The sequence below is a fragment of the Molossus molossus genome, unplaced genomic scaffold (assembly GCF_014108415.1).
Source record: "Molossus molossus isolate mMolMol1 unplaced genomic scaffold, mMolMol1.p scaffold_m16_p_10, whole genome shotgun sequence".
In the NCBI taxonomy this organism is placed as follows: Eukaryota; Metazoa; Chordata; class Mammalia; order Chiroptera; family Molossidae; genus Molossus; species Molossus molossus.
The window spans coordinates 7862328-7889246 of NW_023425345.1; positions in this window are offsets into that span (position 1 = coordinate 7862328).

Sequence of the window (26919 nt, forward strand, 5' to 3'; positions counted from 1 at the left end):
GCCAAACCGGCCAGGGCGGTAATGTTTTCATATATTTTATAATTGTCACCAACCCGCCTGTCTCTCTCCTGTCATTTGCTCCTTAGCTCTGTCTTTGATGGAGAGACACTTGGCCAGGATCCCCTAAAATCTGTGACCGCCCCAATGGGGCAGAGGACCCTGAGGCAATGGCTGCTCCTGATCTTTTGCTGGGTGTAAGCTCAGATTTCTGTGAGGTTTTCCTACCGGGGTGACCGGGCAGGGTCACCTGTGAGGGGTGAGTCCTGACAGCAGCTTTGCCTGCACTCAAGGGGCTAGCAGGTTCTGCGGGGCTTGACTGTGCTCCTTTGCCCCATGACTCGATCTTTCTAGTGCATCCTTGGCCCCCTCAGCCTCCTGGGCGGACAGTTTTATGAGGGTGAAAGAATCCCCAAATCCACGCCAAGGGGAGTATTTCGGGGAGGGCGGGGGGAAGGCTTTCCCCCAGAGCTCTGTATTCCAGTGCTGGGTCAATCCTGTCCCCCTCTTCCTATCAGCAAGACCCCAAGGGTACCTCCAGCTAGTCCCCACCCTGGCTGCACTTTGACATCACTTTGGAAACTCCACCCCCCGACCAATCAAGTTGTAGGCTCTGGAAGTGAGTGAGAAGAACCCGTATTTTAAAATCTTCCCAGATGACTCTAATCCACAGCCCCGGTCAAGAAGCTTGGGGCGGAGCATGTGCAGAATCTCTGGATCTGTGGCCTGTCCCCAACCCCAGCTTGGGCCTGAAGGGGCTGGACCGAGCTCAGCCTGCCTGGCACCCGCTCGGCGCCAGTGGCTGAATATGCAGGTCTCGGGAGACCCCTCAGGGGCCTTGTCAAGGCTTCGGTCTAGGGCTGTGGACACAGAGGGACTCGCGCTGCCCTTCTCTGGTGGCAGCTGCACGGTCGTGGCAACACTGGGCCACTGATGAAGGTTCACATGCAGGGAGGTGCGTGTCCCTCCCGCCGCTTGCGTTCCTCTCCCATCCGTTCCCTGTTTTTCTGCAGGGCCCTTAACACCATCTGACATTCTATCCTCTCTCTGAAATAAACACTTGACATTTTCTTTCTTCTTTTTTTATCCTCACCCGAGGACATTTTTGCATTTATCTTCAGATAGAGCGAGAGGGAGAGAGGGAGGAAGGGAGAGAAACATCGATGTGAGAGAGACACATCGAGTGGCTGCCACCCACACAGTCCCAACCAGGGCCGGGTGCAAACTGCATCCGAGGTACGTGCTCTTAGCGGGAACCGAACCTGGGTCTCTCTGGACCGCAGGCCGACGCTCTAACCGCTGAGCCAAACCGGCCAGGGCTTCTTTCTTCTTTTTTATTAGACTGTAAGCTGTAAGAGGACAAGAATTAATTTTGGTTTGTGTTGTATATTGAGCATTTAGAACAATGACTAGTACAAAGTACTATCATACATATATTTCCAAAACATTTTTTTTTTTTAATGAACCAATGACATTTTCTCTTTGTAGTTTGGCCTGGTTGATGGAAAGGAAAGATGCAGGAACCTGATAGCCAAATGCAGACCAAAGTATTAACATAATTAAAGGGCCAGATGAACATCCTATAAGTGCCCCACATGTGCCCCAAATACTGGATGTGGAGGGCACCTGGAGTCCCAGCCCCTTCCTCATTGCATCCAGAAACAGGCACGTGGGTTTTTAAAATTCTGATGATGACGAGAACAGGGAGACAGTCCCTTCAGGAAGGAACTCTCATTAGTTCCTCCCTTTATGTGGCGTTAGCAGAATCATTTGCCCGAGATGACGGGGCCAGTTATCAGCAGAGCTCGGATTCAAGTGCATGGCCTGGGATGAGGCTCGAGTCACGGCCTGCACGCCCCAGAGTACCCCGTCGACCAGAAGTCTCCTTCTCCACGTGATTTGTTCTCTCCACATTTCTCTTCTTGTCTGTTTCCCACGATTTATGGCCCAGTGTGTAAGGTGCTGGGAACCTTAACCAATGGCAGAACGAACGCCCGATAGGTCAGAGTGTGACCTGTAGGGCGATGCCTCCTGTAAAACCTTCAGCACTGGGAAGAGGACATGTGAGCTTTCCCAGGCACAAAGAAGAGTACCCGAGTTAAAGGCAGGCTCGCGCTCTCTCCAAACATGCGCACACACACACACGCACACACATTTTGACACACCATTAGATAAAGTACTCTTCTTCCCTGGGCAGAGGTAAGTGCGTGGAGGAGAAGGCCGGGAGGTTCGCCCCACGTGGACGGAAACACCTGGCACGGGAAAGAAGCACCCACCCCTGCCCCCAGCCACACCTCCACGCATTGTTTCTGAACCCTACAACACCTTGACAGTCAGGTGCAGGCCTGAAAGGTGAACTGGTTGGCCCAAGAATCCACAGACAGCAGGGTGTTAACCAGGGATGTCTAGTCTACGGTCTGTGTTCTCTGCTACTGCCCGCCCATCTCTCAGATCGCGCATTGAGTAGTGGGCTGCCAATCCGGGGCTCAGGGAAGGGAGATGATGTTGATTTTAAGGCTGGGCATCAGCCCCAATTGGTCAAATCTCAGTGTTCTTGGGGTGTAGGAACCTCCTTATGGGGGATAAGTGGGCGTGGCTGGTAAAACTGGGGAAGGGGTGCGAAAGCCATCCTCAGCATGGGACCGTGCTTATGGGCCTATCTGTGGACAACCAGCCAAGCTCTTATTTCTTCTTCAGCAGGGAAGATGGATTTGGTTCAATAAATGAAAGCTCAGGGTTGGAGAGGGGATGACAAGTGGCTCATCTCCCGTTGGTGACAGTGATGACAGTCATGCCTCCCATTTATTCAGCACTAGCAACACACCAGGCATCACTTCAAGCACTTTGACTCCATTAACTAATTTATTTCTCCTTACACCCCTCTGAGGTCGGGCCTGTTGTTATTCTCACTTTAGAGCAGCAAAAACAGAGGTCACCCAGTTGGTATGTGGCCGAGGCAGGAGCCCATGCAGTCCTGTGGACCCTGAGCCAATGTCTATCCCTGCGGCGAGCTTCCTGAGGACAGGCCGACAGCTCCTCTTCTTGGGAACGTGGGACCCCTAGGTTTTTCTTGGCACCCAAGGCATGCACCTACTGAATGAAGCAGTCCCCAAGTCCCCTTCCCATCTGTTAGAGTGGGATAGAATCCTGAGATGGATGGAGAAGTTTGAACTGAGCCCTCCTAGGCTCTCCCCTCATCAGAAGAGGTGATGCCCTCCCTCTGGCTGGGTCCCTGCCCAGGCCACCTGCCAGGCTCCAGAGGGACCACCCAGGTTTACATCCGTACAGAAACCTGTCCCTTCCACAGTGCTGATGTCCACAGGAGAGGTCGGCATTCGAGCCGTTGGGATATTTCCCCAAGAAGAGAAACGAATCCGTCCACTCGTGGCAATTCTGCTTCTCCAGGTATCGCGGGACCAGCACCCCCGCCCTGGAAGGAGCCGCTTAGTCTGAGATCAGCTCCTGTCACACCCAGAGCCGCTGACAGCATTAAGGTTCAACCTCGTTGCACACCAGGGCATGTTGTTTCTCCGTCCTTCCAGCTCCCTGACACGAATTACTTCTCGGGGAAGAAAGACAGCACCCTCGGGCCGGCCTTTCAAATGCCAGTGTGTTCGCTTATCAAATTGTGTGACTGCCAGGAGGCCTGCCGGCCGGTCTGTGGCGTGAGCCTTCTTGGAGGAAAACAGACGGCATGACTACTGGAAATTTTTAAAAATGTAAGTAAACAGGCAACAAGCCATGGCACCAACTAGTGAATCAAGAAACATCCCCAGAGTTTTGTGGAGTTTTTCACTTAAACTGGACCTAGTCCTCTGAAGTGCATTTGTGTTAATCGGACAACTGCCTGCCTAACACAATCTCTTCCTTCGGTCACGCACCCGGATTTTATTGCAGGAATGTTCCCTTGCCCATTGGATGCAGCCTTGTTGGGACTGCCAATCAAGGTGTCCACTCCCAGCCAAGGGGTGGGTACAAGACTCAAGCCCAGCCAATCAAACGCTCTTCCCTCGGAATTGGAATTGTAACCTTCCTGAAAGAACATGGTGGCATCCATTCCGTGGCTCACTTACTTGTTCCTGACTCCCAGAGACCCAGAGTCGCCATGGTTCTCATTTTGTTTCCAAAATCTTTCCCTGCAGCTTTGCATTTGATTCTGTGAGCTGTCCCACATTCTGTCAATAATTCATTGTCACTGATGTCAGAGTTGCTGTGGGTTTCTCACAACCAGATCCCCAACGCTGTTAAGATCCCCTCCAAGAGCACACTGCTTGCTGGTCGCGCCCTCTGTCGGCAGCACGTGTGTATTGTACAGTGGGGTCAAGGTGCCCTTGCCTGTCTTGAACTGCAACTGAGCTTGTGCATCCTGATCAGGAGGCAGCTGGCCTAAGACAGAGAAGGCTGCTGGACGATAGGGTGGACCAGGTACAGCTCATCTTCCAGCCCTGCAGGAGAAGACGGGCCAGCAGGAGCAGTTGTAATGGGCTAAGCCAATCCCACTGGCTTCCTTCTGAGTTTGGAAGAGAGAATATGGAAAAGAGTGAGCACTCGGGAACAAGAGGAAGCATCAGAGTTCTGACACCGGCCTTCTCGCTCCCCTTTGGTTCCAGGATGACCCCGGATGTGAGACGTGCCTTCTGCTTGCTTTCTGCTTCCCGGTCACACCTCACCTTCAGCGTCGCCTCTTCAGAGACGTCTTCCCTGATGGCCCAACCTGAAGTAGCCAGTCCTTACCACCCTCAGCGACACTGGTTGTTTTGGCAAACGCTGCCCAGGTCCTCTTGTTTAGGCATTGTATTTGTTAGTGAATGCCAGCCCGGGGCGCTCCCCACACCACCTCCAGAATGTCAGCCCAGGAAGGCGGGGCTCTTGTTCGTTTTTGTCTTCGTGTCTCTTGGATCTAGAATAGTGCTTGTCTTATCACTAAATGAGTGTTTTAAAAAGGATAACATCTCCCCTTTTACTTAAGGTGCCTGTTGTGGGTTGGATTGTGTCCTCCCAAAATATTTGTTCAAGTCCTAATCCCTGGTACCTATGAATGTGACCTTTGGAAACATTCAGATGTAAATCAAGTTAAGAAGAGGTCACACAGGAGTAAGACAAGCCCTAATGCAACTGTTGGTGTCCTCATAGGAAGAGGAAACTTGACACAGGGAGAGAGACCACTGTGTGCTCTGGAGGGGTGCTGGAGGGGCGCTGGAGGGGCTCTGGAGGGGCGCTGGAGGGGCGGGCCTGCAAGCTAAGGACACCAGACATGGCCAGCAGCCCCCAGCAGCTGGAGAGAGGCATGGCACAGACTCTCAGAGCCTGCAGAGGGCTCAGCCCTACTGACATCTTGATTTCAGACTTTACCTTCCTAAACTGTAAGTGAATAAGCGTCTGCATTAAAAAATTTTTTTAAATATGTTTTTTATTAATTTTTTTCATAGAGAGAGAGGAGAGAAAGACAGAAACATCGAAGATGTGAGAGGGAAACATTAATCGGCTGCCCCCCACCCCCACCCCCAGGGATGGAGCCCACAACCTGAGCATGTGCCCTGACCAGGAATCGAACCCGGACCTCTCAGTCCATAGGATGATGCTCAATCCACTGAGCCACACCAGGCAATTTCTGCGTTTTAAAGTACTTGGTGATGGTATTTTGCTACGACATCAGTAGTAAACAGATACAGTGTGCCAAAAGTTCCTATCTTATCATCATAAAATATTTGCAAGCTATTTCTCCTTTCTCTTAGTTGGGAAAAATTTCTTATCATTCAAATCTTGGTAAAATATCACTTCATTCATTCATTCATTCATTCATTCATTCATTCATTCAAACATTTGCTGAGTGTCTACCACAGGCCAAGCAGTGGGATGGAAACATAAGACTTGCTACAATTGCCACCGGCCAATTAGCCACATTTCCCTTTGCTCAGGTAGCATTTTGCAGAGCACGGTAGTGTAGCCTTATCACACTGCACTTCAGTTAGATCTTTTAGCTTCTCAATCTCAAGGGCACTGTGCTTTTTAATGCTTAGTGCACTGTGCCTGGTACAAAGAAAAGATTCAATCAATTCCATGAATGAGTGAGTGGGAGGGAGGTATTATCGGAGAGGCTCTACCTGTCTTTGTCACGTGTCGCTCTGAAGGGATAAACAGGGAATGCGAGTCCGGAGTCCTGCTTCTAGTGCTGACTCAGCTGCTCGAGAGGGTCTGTTCAGTGTGGTCGTAACATGGAGATCGGAGTAAGTGGGCAAAACTGGGAACAGGGAGGGAGGGAGAAGGAGGGGAGAGAGAGAGAGAGAGAGAGAGAGAGAGAGAGAGAGAGAGAGAGAGATTCTAGCTCAAGCTCCCAGCAGTCAGAGATACTCAGAGATAAAGTGGGTTGCCTTGGGACCTGGCGAGTCTCCCACTGCCGGAGGGGTTCAAGCAGAGGCCGGATGAATGATGCTTGGAGGAATCCTGCAGATTTAGGATACTCATGGGTGCGGGGGGGGGGGGGCGGTCAGAGTTTAGATGGTGTTTTAATTTCCTCTCCACCTCATGCTGGTTGTAGGAGTCTACATATGTGATTTGGGCCAGGCCACCCTCTCTCTGGGCCCGTTTCCCGTCATCCGAGGGAGATGTGTGTGGTCTAGAGAGCGGGAAATGCGGCAGGAAGCGCTGGGCGTTCTAGAGAAGGAAGGTCACCAGGTGCTTCCGCGGAGCAGTGCAGGGCAGAGGGAGCAGACCTCAGAGCCCGGGAAAATGTGCAGGTTTTGCCCTCGAGGTAAGGGTTTCTAAGAGATAGGATGGGTCAGTGGCACAGGCAAGATTTGAGTGTCTGACCAGAAGCCCAAGACCAGGGCTAACCCTCAGACTGGGGTTCAGAGACCGTCTTTAGTAACGAGGTTTGCAGTAAACACGAGGTGGCCTCATGCTGCTTTCTCACTCACGCAGCTCATTCTGTAAAATTTGCTTTTTCTATTAATTTTCAATGCAAATTGGGTTTGCAATTATGCACGAGCAAGGTGTCAAGAAGAGCACTGGGTACAAAATCATGAATAAAGCAGTGCTAGAGAGAATCACCCCCAAACAGACATGCAGATATGCCTAAGGGCCTGATCATAGGAGGGAGAGTCAGGATAGAAAAAGTAGGAAACAGGATTCTTAAAAAAAATTTTTAATTGATTTTAGAGAGAGAGGAAGGGAGAGGGAGAGATAGAAACATCGATGAGAGGGCATCAGTTGGCCGCCTCCTGCATGCCCCCAGGTAGGGATTTGGCTCACAATCTGCGCATGTGCCCTGACCGGGAATCAAACCAGTGATCTCTTGGTGCATGGGTCGACGCTCAACTAGTGAGCCACACCAGCCGGGCGGAAGTAGGCTTCTTTTATTTTTATTTATTTTATTTTATTTTTGTTACAGGTGTTTCTCCTTTTTTACCCCATTGACACCCTCCTCCCCATCCCCCCCGCCCCGTCCCCGGCTTTGTTGTTCATGTCCATTGGTTATGCGTACAGGCATATAAGTTCTGTGGTTTATCTCTTCCCACCCCACCACCCCCTCTTCTGAGGGCTGTCAGTGGAAATAGGTTTCTTTTAAACTTATGTAGATATTTATTAAGATTGATCTTTAATGAGATTAAAGGTAACTGACTAAACTATGGTTGCTCAGGTTCTGATTACCTCTTTTTTTTTTTTTTGCTGCAAAAAGCTTTATTGATTTCACGTGGTCCAATGCATGGGAGCGGGCTCCCGGGTGGTTAAAGAAATGGCTAGTGGTTTCAGGGAGAGGCTCAGGGGTGTGCAGAGGGGCCCCTCAGAGGCCTCTGGGCTCCAAAGGCTCCTAGTCGAGCTTGAGGGTGATCCTTTCGAAGAGATACTCGCCCAGCCCAGCCTGGGGGCCGCCAGCCTGCGGAGGTGAGTCAGGTGGTCGCCCATCTTGTTGATGAGTTTCACCTCCTCCTCCAGGAGGTGGTTCTCCAGGGAGCCACAGAGAGGAGGGTAGAACCAGGGCATGCAGATCCAAAAGGGCTTGGTTCAGGGTCTTCTCCAAGGCCACAGCGGCTTCCTCGGCACCCTGGAAGTTCCCATGGAGTTCTGCCCCATTCGTCATGGGAGGGCTTCGCGTCCTGGAAGAGGACACGGCCACCGCACTGGGTTTGCAGCTTGAAGAGATGCCCAGCGTCCTTGCGCTTCTCGGCTCCCAGCTCGTGGAAGAAGTGGCCATGCCCTCCAGAGCCACGTCGTCACATGGACATAGAAGCCCAGAGAGGTGGGTGCAGGAGGCCCGCAGCGCAGGGTGGCCGGGAGGTTGACCGCAGCCTCCACCTTGGTGGAATAGTTCTGATGAATTTGGGAGCTCATGGTTGCTCGCAGTGAGTTCAGGGCAGAAAACGGTGTTGGCTGGTCTCCAAGGCTGAGGTGGTTTTGAAGGTGGTGCTTAGAAAAGAGGTTGGAAGGTGGTTAGAGGCTGGAAGAGGGGGCGTCCCTGAGTCTGTTCCGTCCAAACACTGTTGAAGCAAGAGACAGATCTGGGGGACACCAAGGGCACAGCCTCACCTCTTGATTTTTATCATCTTCATGGCTCTTTTCCATTTTTATGAAGTATTATTACAGCTCTCATTTATTTAGATTTCCATAAGAACCTTGCCCAATAAGATATTACTATCTCTATTTTGCAAATTAGAAAAATGAGGTTAAGTAAAGGGTTAAGCTCATGGCTGCATGGTCACCCTGGATCTTTGGGCCACTGGCCAGCATCTCCCCCCCAGTATCCCACCCCATGCCATCCCATCTCTGCCACCAAGTCTTCTGATGTCCTTGGACCCAATTCCAATGTGTGTGGGGGTGGGGAGTGTTCTCACACACCACCACCAAGTAATTCTGCAGACACCAGCTGGGTGTCCCACCGTTTAACTCCATTCTGACACTGTCTCCCGGAGACAGCTTCACATGCCACGGGTTCAGGACAAGTCCTGCCAGGCTGCCCACCCCGGCTCACTTCAGACACCAGTTTCAAATGCAGCCTGTTGCCACCTGTCCTTCTGACCAAGCGGTTCCAGGCCGAATGTTCCAATGACCCCCTCTCCCCAACTCAGGATGCCAATCTCAAGTCCAGGTTGTTACCTGCTCTGACAGACAGGCTATACATCAGGTTCTCATGGGTTTGGTTAATTTGCTAGAGCAGCTCCTGGAACTTAGAGAAACACTGGTCTGACTAGATGACCTGGAAAAGGATATAATTCCAGAACCCAGATGAGAGCGCTGCACTGGGTAAGGCATGGGGAGGGGTCGTGAAGTTCCACACTCTCTGAACACACCCCTCTCCCTGAATCTCCACGTGTTCACCGACCGGGAAGCTCTCTGGACCCTGGCCTTTGGTTTCTTATGGAGGCTTCATTACATAGGACAATTAATGAAATAATTGACCACTGGGGGCTGAAATCCATCTCCAGACCCTCTCCCCTCCCCAGAGGTCAAGGGGTTTCCAATCCTCTAATCACAGGTTGGTTCTCATGGCAACCGGCCCCCATGCATAGGTGCTTTCCAAATATTATTTCACTCACATAACAAATGATACTTTTGTCACTCTCAACTCGTAGGCAATTCCTAGGGTTTGGGGAGCTAGGAGCCAGGAACTGTGGATTCATAACAAATATGTCGGACTGTAATTGAAAAAGAAATATATATATATGTATATGTACACATATACATATATATATTTTTTAAAGACTAGTTTATTGATTTTTTAAGACAGAGAGTAAAGGAGAGAGAGAGAGAGAGAGAGAGAGAGAGAGAGAGAGAGAGAGAAACATCAGTGTGAGAGCAAAACATTCGTTGGCTGCCTCCCGCATGCCCCCTAGCAGGGATCAAGCTTGAAACCTGGGCATGTGCCCTGACTGGTAATTGATCCGGCGACCTTTCGGTGCACGGGAAGATGCCCAACCAACTGAGCCACACCGGCAAGGCAAGAAATATATTTTTGGTCATCCGAATGATCAAATATATGTTCCTTATAGATCACAGTATCACACCTGCTTACTTTCATTTGGCTTCAGGCACTTTGGTCCAAGGAAAGATGATGCCTGATTAGACTTCATACCTTTTTTGGTTTTGTTTTGTGACTAGGGGTTCAAGCTTCAGGCTTTACCACATGCTTGCGACTGGGAGCAATTCATTTACCTTTTTGGCTCTTGGTTTTAGTGGAGACAATACTTTCTATTTTACAGATGTCATAGTGTCAGCTGGCTCATTCATTTTATTCATTTATTTCTGAGCAGCCAGCCGTCGTCACACGCTAGTGTCGGGTAAGGGGAACTGAAGATGTTTAAGACCAAAGACAATGGAATTGAAAGTGCCGTACAAACTCCAAGTCACTAACTAAATGTAAAGCACATCATTATCACCCCTTGTGGAATATTTGCATCCTACATGACGAAGGCTGGAAGACAGCCAAGCATAACAGGAGAGGATTAATTCCTAACGGTGGAATTTTCGGAGCTTCTGGTGTGTGTGTGTGTGTGTGTGTACTTAGCTAGGGAGTAGTTGATAGTGAATTAGTGAATGGGGAGGAGGGACAGTTTTTACTTAGGGGGAACTTCCATTAACACCCCCTCCCGCCGTGGAAGGACAGTGTCAGGCTTGCCCTAGAAGTGGGAGCAGAGGAAAGAACTAGACTTTCTTTGTGGAAGCCCACGGATAAGCTGGTAGCAGTGTTTGCGACTCAGTCATTAGGAGAAACGGGGTTTCTGGTCTCTGCTGACTTTCCTTGCTTATATATGCAATCTTTGCTGACTCTCTCTTAACTTCAAGGCTGTTCATAAATATATTTAAACTTTGCACAAAGGGAAAGGGGTCACCCCTTTATTGAAAACACCCATTCTCCCTAGAAGTCACAACATCTCTAACCACGTCCTAGGATTAGAGAGCTTGATGAAAACCTGGGCTGTTTTAGTCCTTCTGTTCCGGGAAAGACCTTGGAAGTCCTGGTGTAATCTCCTCTTTTTTGGCCATCACACTTTCCATGAGAGGGTGAAAGAGAATATCAGAGAATACATATATAATTTTTATTTTTTTTCCTCAATAGGAACCTGATGTCTGAGTACAAGTCTCCAAACACCAGTACATTCACACGTGCTAAATATCATCTGCTTCTGACTGCATATTAGGTCCTGGGATCTCATGTTGATTATGCTGAGCCGTGTGACTCGGTAGCCAAGAGAGTTTGGGACAGATGCCACGTGCTTTAGGGACTGTCCCCATCTGGGTCCTGCCTGCATCTCGTTGCTGCTCCACAGCACCCAGGCTCTTTATCCAGTCTGTGCCTTAGAGGATGCGCCATCCTCATCACTTTGAACCTGAAACGCCTTCTCTTGTCCTGAACAGTAGCTGCCATGGTTCCAGACACGGTGTTCCGTGCTGAGAACACATCAGCTCCACTCTTCATAACAACCCATCGTGCCCATCTTGCAGATGAGAAGCAGTAGGCCGTGCGATCGCGGGACTTTGCGGGGTTTGTGGTTGGCTGGAGAGTAACGTGTGAAAGGAGAGTGATGGGATTTAAGGCCCTCAAGGGAGGCGAAGTCCAGACCTTGGAGAGCCCGGTGCACCCTGTCATTTTCTGCACTGTCAGACCTGAGAGTGTTCTTGGAGATTATCAATTTAACTTCCTCCCCATTTTACATATTGGCACGTGAAAGCACAAAAAAGGGTTATCAATTAATTTTAGGGTTTGATTACTACTCTGCCTTTATATATCTTATTAACCAGAATTATCTTAGGTAAAAGGAGAAGATTAAACAACAACCACAGCAGCAAAGCCATGGTCTTAAGGAGAAGGCGAATCACGCTCTGCTTTGTTGGTCCCTACCTAGAAGGTGCCTGCTGAATAGATCGATGCCCTCTTGGAAGAACTCAAATGGCACAGTGCCCAGTCTAATCTGATATTTTTATCAGTGTCTGGGATGAAGTTAAGGAAGGTGCTTTCATCAAATGTGTGAAAGACCAGAAGTTGGGAGCAGAGAAAATGTGTTGAATGAGAAAGTCAGGATCCCAGAAGATTCCAGAAGCTTAGAATTCTGGACCAAATTCAATGAGAAGGCATTTAAAAAGTTTTACCCTTGGATTCACCAAGCAATTAAACAGAGTAAGGGAGTCAAGACCGTACAAGTCACAGTGAGAACATCATAGGGGAAGGGGTGTCTAAATGGATAAAAACCCATGAAGAACAATGGCATAATCTTGAACTACATTGGGAGAATATTAAGGTCCTGATTTACTATTTGACTTAGATCAGACAACACACCAAAAAGCATTCAGTTTGGGGCCCTACAATTTAAGATAAACATGACTACCAAGTTAGGACTCTGTCTACGTTCAAGTTCTGGCTCTGTTTCCTGTTGGCTGTGTGACTTTGGGCAAGTGACTTAACCTCTCTGTACCTCCGATGCCTCATCTATAATGATGATGTCATAATTTATTGTGAAGTGCAAATGAGTTAAATATATAAAATGCTTAGTATATGCTACGTAGGAAATAGCTATAATTGTTCTTTGGTTACCATGTATTAAATATTTAGTTGTGTTGGACTCTATGATAAATAGTCGTTATACATTATCTCACTAAATCTACATAATAATCTTACGTAATAGGCAGCTTATCCATATTCTGTAGACAAAGATGTTGAAGTACAAAGGTTAAGCATTTAGCCAATTCAGTTACCTTTGATGTGAGATCCCTAGAACTGAACTCCAGGTTTGCCTGGCTCTCAAACGGACACTTTCCACTAGTATTGCCCTGTCCTTTGAAGCTAATGCCAAGGAGATCAACAAGGGTGATGCAGAGTCACGTGGTGAAGTTTGACCAAAGAAGTTGGGACAAAAGTGTTGGTGACTAATTCTGGAGAATAGATGCCAGATGTCAGAGAAACCAGACTTGTTTGGAGGTTAGAAATAGCCTTTATCTACTGAAGATACATTTCAGATCAATTTAACAATCACATTCTTTAGAGATGGAATGGGCAGTTGCATTCAGTAGTGAGTTCCCTGTTGCTGGAGGTGTTCAAGAAAAGGTGGATAGAATTCAAGCACCAGATAGCTGGTTGCAGTTGATGTCTTTTAAAGCCTGTAATACTGTAAGTGTCTATCCTCATCTCTGTACCCTGATATCTTTGTTTCCAAAGTAATTTTATGATATTTATATCTTCCTAATTCTAAAGGACATTATGAAGGTTAAGAAAAAAGTGCTCATTATGCATACCAAGATCCAGAGAAGAAATGCACTGTTTTAAGATAAACTATTATTATAACACTATATGTAATTGCCAAGTGGATAATGATACCAGGAGTCTGCTAAATTCATGCACATAACAAACTGTGATAATTTCTAAGACGCAAATGTGTTTTTTGCATGTGCCGAAGTATTGCAGTTGATAACTGCTATTATATCCTATCCTTAGTGCACAGCAAATTTTTGTAAATTATTTGGAGGGTTCAACAACAAAATACAACCAAAACAAAAGCTTTGGAGTCTCCCCTTGAATGTCCTAACACAGAAGTGCTGAAATTTCTATTGATGAGGTTTTTGATTCAATTATGAGATCCACAAAGGGGACCAAGTTTGGTCTTGTGGGAGCTGGTGATTCTGCTTTTTGGTGTTCAGGTTTGGGAGAGTGGACCACAGCCCTTGTCCATTTCCAGTCTGCTTCTCTAGCCAATGGATGGCATATTTTTGTCAAGTTGGGCCAATGAGACTTAATTGTCTGCTAATTTTGTACTGCATTGAATTAATTTTGAGACCACATTAATTAAAACAGATGACGCTCCCTTCATCCATTATTCATGAGCTTGTTATACCAGGAGGAAGCGCATTGGCTGCATTAAGGGTGTTACGTCGTTTTAATGAACTTCTTGGTGCCATTAATGAGACTTTGGAGGAGCGACTATGCTTTCTCCAAACAGTGGCTGAGAGTTTGCTGTGGTTTGCTTTGGTAAATAACACACGTATGCAGAAACGGCTGCTTTGAAAGCCTCATGGACCCGAGAAGGTGAGTGGCGGTGTGGGGGCGGGGGGCAGGGGACAGAGTCACGTGCCAAAGGCAGTATCTCTGCTGCTGATACTGTCTGGCTGCCTGGCTCCCACAGGCGGTAGGAAAATCACTGAACAGCGTGCAGGGATTGGCGAGGCAGTGCGAGGAAGTGAGCAAGAAGAGAATGGTGTTAGCGAGGGGGAGGAGGCTTGGCTTGGTCCACCGAGTTCACAGTCTCGTGTTTCTGCAAGCATGCTTGCGGACTGACACAGAAAATGCCGACCGGTACGAACGGGCTGAAGCCCAGTTCTCCTGACTGGTGGGGCCCATTCTGGCTGCCAGACTCTGCCCCTGGGGGGTAGGCTCCACCTGGTGAGATGCCTATTTACAAAGCCACCCAGAGGTGGCCCTTTACTGCCAGGTTTTAATGACCACAAGATAAAGGGGTGTATGTGGAGTGACTGGACGCACAGTGTGTAACGGGGGTGCTTCGGGTGGCTGGTGGGGTTCCTGTCTGTGGGTTTCTATGCCGCAGACTAAATGCTGCCCTGGCATTCTCCCCCAAGGATGGAGCAAAGACCTTGTCCAGGAATTCGCCTCCGTCCTAGGAGACCTCGCACGCCCTGTTGCCAGGTCTGTGGCGACAGTCGTGTCCTTTCTAGCTAACTGTGGAGGTGCCTGTCAACCACGGCTGGTCCCGAGAGAACCTGTCTTGAGAGCTTCGTACCTGTCCCTGCACCAGGAGCAAAGTTGAGTGTGACAAGGTTCCTCGCCCTGAGGAGACTGTGACCTCATCAAGGATCCTTCGAGAGTGGGCGGGAGGACAGGCGATGGGAGAATGGCCCAGCAGGACACTGGAGGGACGCTGCATCCATTGCGGCCACAGGCCACAGGTGGGTGACGGCGCAGGTCCTGCCGAGAGCCTCAACGTCAGACAGTCTGTCCCCGGCCAGGCGGAGTTACTGACTCGTGCCCAGTGAGAGGAGTAGAAACCATTACTGAGCACCTACCACGTGCAAACCCCCTCGACACCCCACACACCTTCGTCCCTTCACCGTCAGGACCGCCACGTGAGGGGCCCAGGGTGAAGATGAGCAGACCGGGGCCCAGAGAGGGCAAGTCACAGGGCTGAGATCAGGCACACACCTTCTCCAGTGGTCTGGATTCTGAAGTTCAGAGCGGCAGGAAGGAAGGGATGGTGTCGGGTGAAAGGGGCGGGGGTGGGGGGGCAGGTGTGGTCTGTGTGTCTTTGGTGGAGGTGGGAAAACGGTGCTCTAGATTTTGAAATGGGGGTGACACTTCTGTCCTACTCTTGGGGAGTGGAGAGCCTTCGGGAAAGACAGTGCTTACCTGGCAATGGTGGGCAGTTCGGAAGGACGGAGTGAGACACTGTGGGGTGAGCACGAAGGTACACGTCCGGGCCAATGGGCGGCTGAGGGGCTGAGCGGTGGGGGTGAGCACGAAGGCGCACGTCCCGGCCAATGGGCAGGCTGAGGGACCGAGTGGGCGCACGTCCCGGCCAATGGGCAGGCTGAGGGGCCGAGCGGTGGGGGTGAGAGGAGGCGAAGGGCAAACGGGCAGAGGAGAGGGGCCAGGAACACAGGACCCTGAGCAAGCCCGGGGTCAGGATCCCGGTGCTATAAGGGCGTGGCTGCTGCCTGCCCTTGAACGGAGGAAGATCGCAGCAGTGCTTTGAGGAACGGTTTCCGCAGTGCTCTCTGCACGTTTGGAGAAGGATCCTTTGCTGTTGGCATCCTGATATGTTCTCATAATGACCACGACAGCTAATGCTTGTAGAGCACGTCCCGTCTGCCAGGCACGCTCACGCCGTCTCCTCAAAACCTGGTGGGACGAGGATGATGATGATGATTGTTATTATTCCCCTTTTACAGATGTTGAAATCAAGGCTCAGGGATAGCAGAGTTAGTGCCCCCAGACTTCTGCTGTAACCACTGGGCATTCCGGTCTTCCTCCTGGAACCTGTCCATTGTCCTTAATCTGACTGGCCTATGAACCTGTCACTCCTGCCAAGCCAGTAGGCTACAGTGATTGGGAAACCCCAAAGGGAATGTCTCCTCTCCCTCCCTGCCTCCCCCCCTCCCTCCCTTGCCTGTCTCCTTTGCTGGACTTTGGCACAGTGACCAGCTGAGGGTCCGTGGCTGCTGCCCTCAGTGCTCACAGCTCAGTGGAGGAGACAGACATCAGGCACGTAGTCATGAACACACACAGGTACAGAAGTGCTGCAATGCCCCGATGTCCTGGAGAGAGGGATCCAGGTGGGGATTCAGGGAAGGTGTTCCCGAGGAGGTGATGCTGAGCTGAGGACAGAAGGTTGAAGGGGGATTTTCTGGGTGATGGGGAGCCAGGGGAAGGCTGGGAGGGCAAGGCGATGGTTTCAGGCAGAGAGGGGCTATCCCAGCTGCAGCCATCATCAACCCGCCGCCCCGGGCCAAACCTGCCTGGTCACTGCACATGCGCGAGCCCAGCAGAGCCCCACAGAACCCCAGCTGAGGCCAGCCCAAAGGGCTGACCCACAGACTGGCAAGACACATACTTGGTTTTAAGCCCCTAACTTTTGAGTGGTTTGTTACACAACAAGAACTACCTGATACAGAGGCTACTGAGGTTGCCAGGCCTGAGAGGATGGGGACTTGGGTCAGGGCAGTAGTGACCACGGAGAGGGGTAACACGATTTGGCATGTTTGGAGTTATACTGACAATATTGGATTGATTGCCTGTGAAGTGAGGGGAAGAGGACAAAAGACAGTACTAATGAAGGGAGCAGCGGCCAGTGATACTATGGTCTCCGGGCTGAGAGCTAGAGTTGTCTGTCAACCTCAGATGGTTTTGTAATTGGCCGATTTTCTATAGGCATGAACCGAGACAGAATGGTTCAACTTCAGACAGCTCCACTGAGCTCTTATGATCTGCTAGGGGCTGACAATGATAATAAAATTATTATTATTGATGGTCAAATCTTGCATAAGACTTCCCTATGCTGGGCACTGTAATAAGAAATTTACATAGAACTCGTTCAATACTCTTCAAGAGCTTGTGAGGTGGGTGCTCTCATTATTCCCCTTTTATTGGTGAGGAAGCAGGAGTGGAGAAGGTAAGGACAAGCTCGGTCCCACACAGCTAGTGAGCAACGGAGGCCACATCCAACTCAGCCCGTCCCACTCCAGACCCAGACCGTTAGCCACCATGCTCAGCTGAAAATGGATAAACCAACCGAGGACGTCCGTTCAGGAACGGTGCCATCTGCTGCAGGGACGGACAGGTGATCCACTCAATGAGGCATGCGCTATGACGCAGGGCTTTAGGACAGGGAGGGCAGACTTTCCCTGCCAAGACCCAGGCTCTGCCAGACATGCGGTCTCTGTGGCAACCGCTGGACTCTGCGGCTGCAGCCTGAGAGCCGCTGGACAGCACCGAAATGAACCCGTGTGCCGTGTTCCAGAAACGCTTTATTTATAGACACAGGGCAGGCAGGATGGGGCCTGCAGGCCGCGGTTTAGTGCAAAGAAAAGAGGCCCGACCCGGACTAAGGGGAAGGGGTGGGGTTTCAGAAGGTTCCTCTGAGTTTTGGTAATGGAGAATCAGGCAAAAGAGAGCGAGAACGAAGGGCAGCAGCAGGCGGAGGGCACAGCGCGGGACAGGGTCAGGCGGAGCAGGGGACTTAGGTCTGCAGGAGGCATCAGGGCCCACTTCTCAGATCACCTTGCGAGTCTTGGGAGGCGCTTGCAATGCATGAGGAGAAGGCTGCCTGGTTGGCATTCCTTTGAAAGTCCTTCTAGCAGTGACAGGGATGGGGCGGAGGTGGGGGACAGAGGAGACCAAGGACCAGGACCCATGCAGAGATGAGATGTGGGCCAGAATGTGTATGTGGGTGGGGTGGGGTGGTGGTGATATCACATAAGAGAAAGAAAAGAGGAGAGAGCAGAAGGAATAGAGTGAAAAAGAATTCAAGTTAGGACCCACCCCCACCCTCGGGCTGCTGGCTCTGTGCACCGACCGTAGGCATGACCCGCAAAGCACTTGGGGGCAGAGACAGGCCCACTTAGAAGGAGGTCCTGATACACCTGTCACTTCATGTTTGGTCTTACTTCCTCTGTGGGCAGCAAAGGGCATAGCCAGGCCCTCCTGGTGCTGGGAGGGGGCTCAGAGGGGGGAAGCCCCAGGCCTGTCTGCAGGAGGGGTGCTCAGATCTGCTGCCAGGGCATCAGTACTGCCAATATTTTATTCGCCTGCGTGGGAAATAACGTGGTCAGCAGCCATGTCTCGCTGTGAAGGACACCAGTGACTGTGCATCTAAGATGCTCAGAGAGGCAGACTCAGAAGAAGTAAGCAGGCGCCCTGGCTTCGCAGCCCCTGCAGAGCTCTGGGAGGGGAAGGAGCCTGCAGCGGGCTGTCTGGCAGGAAGGCGCATGCGAGCGCGCACCCCGCCCCGCCTCCCCCCCCCCCCCCCAGTCTCAGTCCCATGCATTATTTGACACCGGCCGATCGCCTCCCATTTGCCATTCACCTTGGGTCAGGAAAATCTTGTATTTATTCGTTCTCTCATGAGGCCCTAGCCTGGGTGGAAGTCTTATGCGTAGAGAAGGAAAATCAGCAACTTCCCTTCTCCCTGGGCTCGGCCTTAGACACTGGACTCCAGGCTGTGAGTTCTGGGACTGAAAACTTCGCAGCAGAAATGACAGTGCAGGGTCCAATGGGACTGGCTTCGATTCCCTGGGCCTTGCAGGAGAAGAGGCCAACGAACGGTCCCCCAGTTTGCAAAGGAGCCTCTCCCACACCGGATATGGAGGCTGCAGGGGTCTGGGGTGCCGGGTCATGTGACTTTGCTTCAGCTGGTCAGGAACCTGTCAAGGCCTGGCAGGAAAGAAAGACGGAGCAGTGTGGTAGCAATTCAATCACGGACTTCCAGGAGGTCCCAGAGCCCAGTGACGAGAGTCCGACAGGACAGGTCTGGCTCTGATGAGCTCCCCAAGCTTTCCCTAGCGGACGGACCAGGAGCAGCGTCTCTCTGGCCGGAGCATCCTCCAGGAGCATCCTCCAGGAGCTGAGAAGGGGAGATTTGCTGGGCCTTGCTGGGAAGGTGCATTTTGAACAGGGACTTGAAGCAAGAGAGGGAATGAATCCTGTGGATGTGAGGGAAACAGCATGCCTGGCAGAGGGAACAGCACATGTAAAATGTGATACAACAACAATAATAACGCTTAGCTACCCTGGACCGGATGGGTTGTTCTCAGAAGCTTCCCGATCAGCAGAGGCAGACTCACAGGGGAACTTCTAGAAATGCAAATGCTCAAGCCCCAGCCAGAGCTTCTGGGAAGGTAAATGTATCTGTCTCGCTCTGTCTCTCTTTTTTGTCCCCCTGCCCCCATATTTCTTGTATATGTTTTTATTACAGTATAGTTTACATACTGCAAATTCAATCCTTTTAGTTTACGAGTTTTAGTAACTCGAATCGCCACGTAACCATCACCATGATTAAGATATAGGAGAGACCTCCCTTGGTAGTCGATCTTGACCTCTACTTCCCAGGCCCCGCCACACTGACCTGTCCCCTGTGCCTATGATCTTGCCTCACAACTACGTTTTCACAGTTCTCCGGGTGACCGATCTCCACTACCGGGTAGGAACGATTGCGTTGTTCTAAATCCTCAGCTTGACAAGGGTCCGGGTTACCATACTGCACCTGAGAAAGCCTCCTCGGGTTCTTGCAGGAATTCCAAAGGGTCCTTTTCTATTACACAAAGGACTGTTGCCTCCCACAAAAAGGCTTGGGTGAGGGTTGGTGGGGTGCGGTTCATCTTCTACCTCAAATACATATGAAGGCGTTTTCCTATTCTCTAGAAAGAATGCTGGTGAATCAATGCTTTCCCCCTTTGCTGTGGCTGAAACGTTAACTGTGGCTCACATAAATGCAAAAGCCTTGGATATTTAGCTAACAGTGTACAGGAATGGTCCCCACGCACCCCTCTGGTTGCACACATAGTCTTTCCTTCATTACATTCATGTTGAAATGTTTACAATGTATTTTATTACATAAAAACATTCATTTTTTTTACCTTTATTGTTGAGAGTATTATAGATGTCCCTCCTTTGTTTCCCTGTTGACACCTTCCTCCCTGATCCTACCCCCTACCCCGACCCTACACCCCTGCCTCCACCACACTGCTTGTCTGTGTCAATTTGTTTTTCGTATATGCATATCGGTTCTTTGGTTTACTTCTTCCCACCTCCCCCCACTTCCCCTCTGAGGTTTGTCAGTCTGTTCCCTACTTCCATGTCTCTGGATCTATTTTGTTCATCAGCTTATTTTGTTCATTATATTCCACAAATAAGTGAGACATAAAAACATTCTTTAAAAGTTTAAATAATGCATAAATTTGAAGAATCGGAGTTTGTTCCCTATATCTATTCCTACAGCTTCCTGACTTCCCATGATCTTCTCCCAAAATAATCACTCTTATTTTAAAAAATCCTCACCTGAGGATACTTTTTTATTTATCTTCAGATGGGGGGGTGGGGAGAAACATCGATGTGAGAGAGACACATCAATTGGTTGCCTCCTGAGCAACCCCAACTAGGGCTGGGGACTGAACTGCAACCGAGGTTATGTGCCCTTGACAGAATCAAACCCGTGACTCTTTGGTCCACAGGCCGACACTCTAACCACTGAGCCAAACTGGTCAGGACCAAAATAATCACTCCTAAGAGTTTGGCATTTTGTTTTATAGACATACATACATATGTGTGCGCTCCGATAAGACTATATAGACTTTTGTGTTAAAGAAGATCTAGTAAGTGTTGTATTTACTAAGTAATTATATATATATATATGTGTGTGTGTGTGTGTGTGTGTGTGTGTGTATGTGTATATATATATATATATATCCTCACCCGAGGACATTTTTGCATTCATCTATCTTCAGATAGAGTAGGAGGGAGAGAGGGAGGAAGAAAGAGAGAGAAACTCTGATGTGAGAGAGACACATCGAGTAGCTGCCACCCACATGACCCCAACCAGAGCCGGAGAAAAACTGCACCTGAGGTACATGCCCTTAGTGGGAACCAAACCCGGGACTCTCTGGTCTGCGGGTCAACGCTCTAACTGCTGAGCCAAACCATCCAGGGCAGTAATTTTGTATTTGATATTACTTGCCTGGGAACTTACATTTCTAGCACTTTCATAAATTAGGTAATATTGGATTAAACATATCAGGCATTGAAAAAGGCATTGTTGACTTTAAAAGGAAATAAAGGCTATCTCTGGGGTCAAAGAGCAGAGGGACTGAAAACCAGAGAGAAGCAGTCTTCTCTCTTTGTTTCCGTTGCAGAGGAGATTGGGTTGGAACAGTCATGTAGAGATAAAGTAAATCTCTTGGCTTCCCCAGAGGGTTAACTGGAGATGAGACAATTGCTAAAGCCAGGATTCTCAAATACCTATATCCTCAGTAAAAGTGTGTATTAGGACAGTTTGCCCACTGGGTTAAGGAGGTAATAAGAAAAATGGTCTATTTGGCTTCTGTTCTCACGTGGAAAATCTCTTGTGAGAAGTGGTAACCACAGACTCTTCTCATGTAGGCACAGGCTTAATATCGGCATGATCTATGTGCTTTAGGAACTCCAAAATGAGAAATTATGTAAGTAGTTTTGGCGAGTAATAATTTGGCTATATATGAGCATATCTTTAGGTAGGAAATGCCCTCCAGCAAGATGGCCTAGGATTACTAGGGATCAAGTCCCACTGAAGATGATTTTACAGTAAAAGGTTATAAAACACCCAAAGGCAGAGCAGGTCAGCAGACATAATAAGCAATACGATTAGGTCATCCCACACTTTACAGAATTAATCTTTTGGATGGGAATTTATTTAAAATAATTAAAGCCATAAAAGAAAGAGAAAAGAAAAAATATTTTAAAGCCCTAGTATACTTGAAAAAATAATTTAAAAATAAAAATATGATAGAGTAAAAGAAGGATCAGTGGTTGAGTTAATCAGCATGTTAGACCCAATTGAAGAGAGAATTAGTGAACTGGAGCTAGTTCCGAAGAAATTATTCAGAATGCAGTATACAAAGAAAATAGATAAAATATGTTAAGTGGAAATTAAAAAGTATATGGATAGCATGAGGTTTGCTGAACATCTAATTGGAAAGAATATTGAATAAAAGAGAAGCAACATTTATTGACAATGGCTGAAACTTTACCAGAATTTATGAAAGACATAAATTCTCAGTTTAAATAAGTACAAATGCTGAGCATAAACATAAAATAGATGATGTTAAAACATATAATTTCAAAATTACAGAGAAAGGGAGGCTTTTAAAGAATAGTTGTCTTTTTCTTTTACACTTGAATGGATTTGGTAATGTATTTATTGTTGGGCCACACTCAAACTTTTATGCATACAGTTTTATTTCTTTGCATTTTAAATATCCTGTGGAAAAGACTAAAATCAGCCTATTGTTTTTTTAATCCTCACCCAAGGATTTTTTCCCACTGATTTTCAGATAGAGTGAAAGGGAAGGAGGGAGAGGGAGAGAGAGAGAAACATCAACACAAGAGAGACACATCGATTGGTTGCCTCCAGCAAGACCCTAACCAGGGCCGGGGATCAAACTGCAACCAAGGTATGTGCCCTTGACCGAAATCAATGCAGAGACTCTTTGGTCTGCAGTCCGATGCTCTAACCACTGAGCAAACCACCCCAGTCATCAGCCTGTTTCTTCTGAGTTGCCCCTCTTCCTACCCTCACTGGAATTGACAGCCTGAGCGTGTTGTATAAAATCTCCTGCCAGCCTTTGATATTCATTGGCTAGATTCATTAATTCTATGCAGTTTTAAAATTTATTGTTCAAATAATCATACAGTAAAATTGACCTTTCTTGAGGGTACATTTCTATGACTTTTAACAAATGTATAGATTTGTGTAGTTACCACTGTAATTAGAATACGGAACAGATTTACCAACTTAAAATCCTCTCTTCTGCTGTGCCTTTGTAGTCACACCCTTCCGCCCCTCTGCAGGTCTGTTCCCCGTAAGTATAGTTTGGTTGTTCAAGAATGTCATATACATGAAATCACTGGAGGCTGATTTCTCATTCAGCATGTTTTTGAGATACATCCAAATTGTTGTACATCTCTTTATTTCTTTCCTTTTTATTCTTGGATAGGGTTCTATTGTATGGATGAACCATGCTGTGTCTATTCATCCATTGAGTGACTTTGGATTGTTTCCAGTTTTGGACAATTATGAATAGACAAGCTTTAAACATTTGTGTAGTTTTGTCTGCACATAGTTTTCATTCCTTCAGGGTATTTACCCAAGGGTGGGATTACTGGGCCATATGGTAATATATTTTTAAGTTTATAAGAAAATTCCACACGGTTTTCCAGTATGGTGTACTGTTTTGCATTCTCATTAGTCATGTATGAGATGTCTTGTTTCTCTGTATCATCACCAGTACTTGGTGTTGTTATAATAGATATGTAGTGACATCTCATTGTGGTTTTATATTTTCCTGTGGCTAATGATGTTGAATATCTTGGTAAAGTGCCTTTTTTAATCTTTTGCTCATTGAAACATTGGGTTGTTTGTTTTCTTATTGTGGAGTTTTGAGTCTTTATGTATTCTGCATGTAAATATCTCTTGGATATGTGATTTGAAAATATTTTAATGGACCATATAGCTTGTCTTTTCAATCTTTTAGCAATGTTCCTTATAGAGTAAAAGTTTTAAAATTTGATTAAAGATTATCTTTTTTTCCCCCCTCTATGGGTCATACTTTTGGTGTCATATTGAATAACTCTTTGCCTAACCTAGCTCAAAGATTTTTTCTTCTATTTCTTTTCTAAAAGTGTTACAGTTTCATGTTTTAATCTAGATCTGTAATTATTCTGAGTTAATTTTTGTATGTGGCATTAGGTATGGGTCAAAGTCTCTTTTTACAGTGAGTATTCAGAGTATGATTGAATTGCTTTTATACATTTGTTGAAAATTAACTTGCCATATTTGTGTGGATCTGTTTCTCAATTCTATTCTATTCCATTGATTGATATGTCTAGATTACTGTCATAATCACCACAGCTTGATGGAAAGTCTTAAAATCGGGTACTCTAATTCCTCAACTTGCTTTTTCTTTTAAAAGTTGTTTTAACTATTCTACCTTCATTGCCTTCCCTATGAATTTCGGAATCTGTTTATCTATCTATAAAAAGTCCTGCTGGGATTTTTATTGGACTTGTGTTATTTTTTTTTTTAGATGAACTTGAAGAGTGCTGACATCTTTACTATGCTGAATTCTTTTGATATGAACACAAGAAAACTGTCCATTGATACGGGCTTTCATTGATGTCTTCTATCATCCTTTTAGTTTTCAGCATATAGATTCCATGTGTGCTTGGTTAGATATGCATTTTTAGTTATACTAAATAGTGCTGTATTCATCAACTAGTGTTTGAGAGTTTTCATTTCCCCACATTTTTACTCGCAGTGAATATTGTAAGAAATATTTTAAATTCATTTTGCTGATATATATTTATTTTAAGAGAATTTATTTTATAGGGTAGGCAGGGTCATCTTCCTGCAGTCCTTCAGACTTACCTGCTGAACTTAGAATGCGTGTGCTGAATGCAGGGCGTTGCAGATGCAGTGTGTGTAGCACATTGCGCAGATAACTCTTACCTCTTCCTCACTCAAAGGAAAGCTGCCTTGAGCTTAGCTTAACATCTTTTCAACTATCTACAGAATAAAGCTCAGAGTCTCCTGATGAGAGTTTTGGCTGTGAGGTTGCCTGAAATGGTTCAGAGCAAATGAGCTGTGGGCTGGTGGCTGGAGACCCACGTTGACTTTCCAGCTCTGCCGTTGACCTGAGGTGTGAATTTGGGGAAACCACCTTGCTGTCCCATCCTCAGTTCTTGTAATTTGATTGAGACTAAAGATCTAGAGATTGTTGTCGATCTATGGTTCTGATTTGTGTAAGTAATCAATTATACTTTTAAAGTGGGGAATAAAGGAATAGAGAAATAGAGAAATGGAGAAAAGAAAAACTAAAAATAAAGAGAGGAAAGGAGAGGACCGAAAGCAGACAAAAATGTGAGTTCTGATCACTAGTGTCCAAGTCACCAGCGCTCTGAGAGAGAGCTTTCTCAGGAGGGAATGGATGACATCAGTCACCTCTAGAGCAAGTCAGAGTATCTGACCTCCTGACAGTAGGTCAAGAACCCCATTCCAAGACAGCTGTGGTTAACAATCTTCCTTTGCCATTTTTTGGTATTGTGAATATACTTCCTTTGCACAGTAGACCAATAAATATGTTAATCTTGTCGATTTTAAATGTAAATGTGGCTTTTGAAAATGCCAACTTATTGGAGGCAACAGGTAGTAAATAGAAAACAGGAAAAAACCCACGAGTTTTGCAGTAGAAGAAATGAAAAAATGATGGATGCACACCTTGGTCTGTCGGGCTCTAACCAAAGCTGCTTTCAGTATCGGAGACTTTCCCAACCCGGAGGAAGTCATGCTGCCCTTTCCATTGCTCAGAGGTCATCTGATGACAATAACCTTGCTGTTATAATAACACTGCGCTTACTGAAGGCAGCTCGTGTCCTAGACAGACGTCAGTTGCTTGATGAGCATGAATTTATCAATTGTTCCTTTTATGGATTGTGATTTGATGCTATGATTGACTCTCAACCAAATCTTCTAGACCCTGAAGATTTTCTCCTCTGTTTTCTTCTTGGTTTTATAGTTTTACAGTTTATGTTTAAATCTGTGATTCATTTTGAGTTAATTTTTGTGTAAGGTATGGGGTTTGAGGCTCATTTGATTTTGTTGTCATTGAACTGCTTTTGCGCTGTTATCGGAAATCAGCCAACCATACGTGTGAGGCTATTTCTGGGTTCTCTCATGTATTTCATTGGTCTACGCATCTGTCTCTCTCTCCGCCAGAACTGCACAATTTCAAGTACTATAGGTATATGCTACATCTAGGAACTGGGGACAGTGAATCTTCTCACTTTATTTGTTCTTTCAAAAACTGTCTTACTATTTTGGCTCTTTTGTCTTTTTGAGTCAATGGAAGAATGACACAGTCTTTTCAATAAACAGTGCTGGAGTAATTGGATAGTCAGAGACCAAAAAAATAGGACTAATAAATAAAATGAACCTAGACCTAAACCTGTACACTACACACAAAAATTAATTCAAAAGGAATCACAGACTTAAATATAAAATGTAAAAATATAAAACTTGGACCAGAAAACATAGGAGGAAAATCTTCAGAGCCTAGGCTTGGCAAATAATTTTTACACTCAATACCAAAAAGCATGACCCATAAGAAATGATAAATTGAACCTCATTAAAATGCAGAACTTCTGCTCTGTGACAGACCTGTTAAGAGGATTAAAAAACAAGTGACAGAGTTGGGCAAAATAATTGTGAACCGCATATCTGACAAAGGGCTAGTTGCTGGAGTATATGAAGAACTCTCAAAACTCAACATTAGAAGAAACAATTTAATAAGAAAATAGGCAAAAGATATGAGCACACCCTTCACCAACAAGGGTGTATGAATGGAAAGAAATTCAGCATCATTAACTGGTAGGGAAATGCAGATCCAAACCGTGATAGGATGTTACTACACACCTACCAGAATGCTAAAATAAAAAATAGTGACAACATCATATGCTGGTGAGGATGCAGGAAAACTGGTCACTTGTGCACTGATGATGTAAAATGGTCCAGTGACTCTGGAAAATGTCTCGGAGTTCCTTATAAGATTAAACATGGAGGTTCCATAGTCTGCATGTTGATTTTATAACTCGCTATGCTGCTGACCTTTAATTAGCTCTTGCACTGTGTCTGTAGTTTGTCTTGGTTTTTCTCTATATAAGCTTATGTCTTTGAATTATTATCC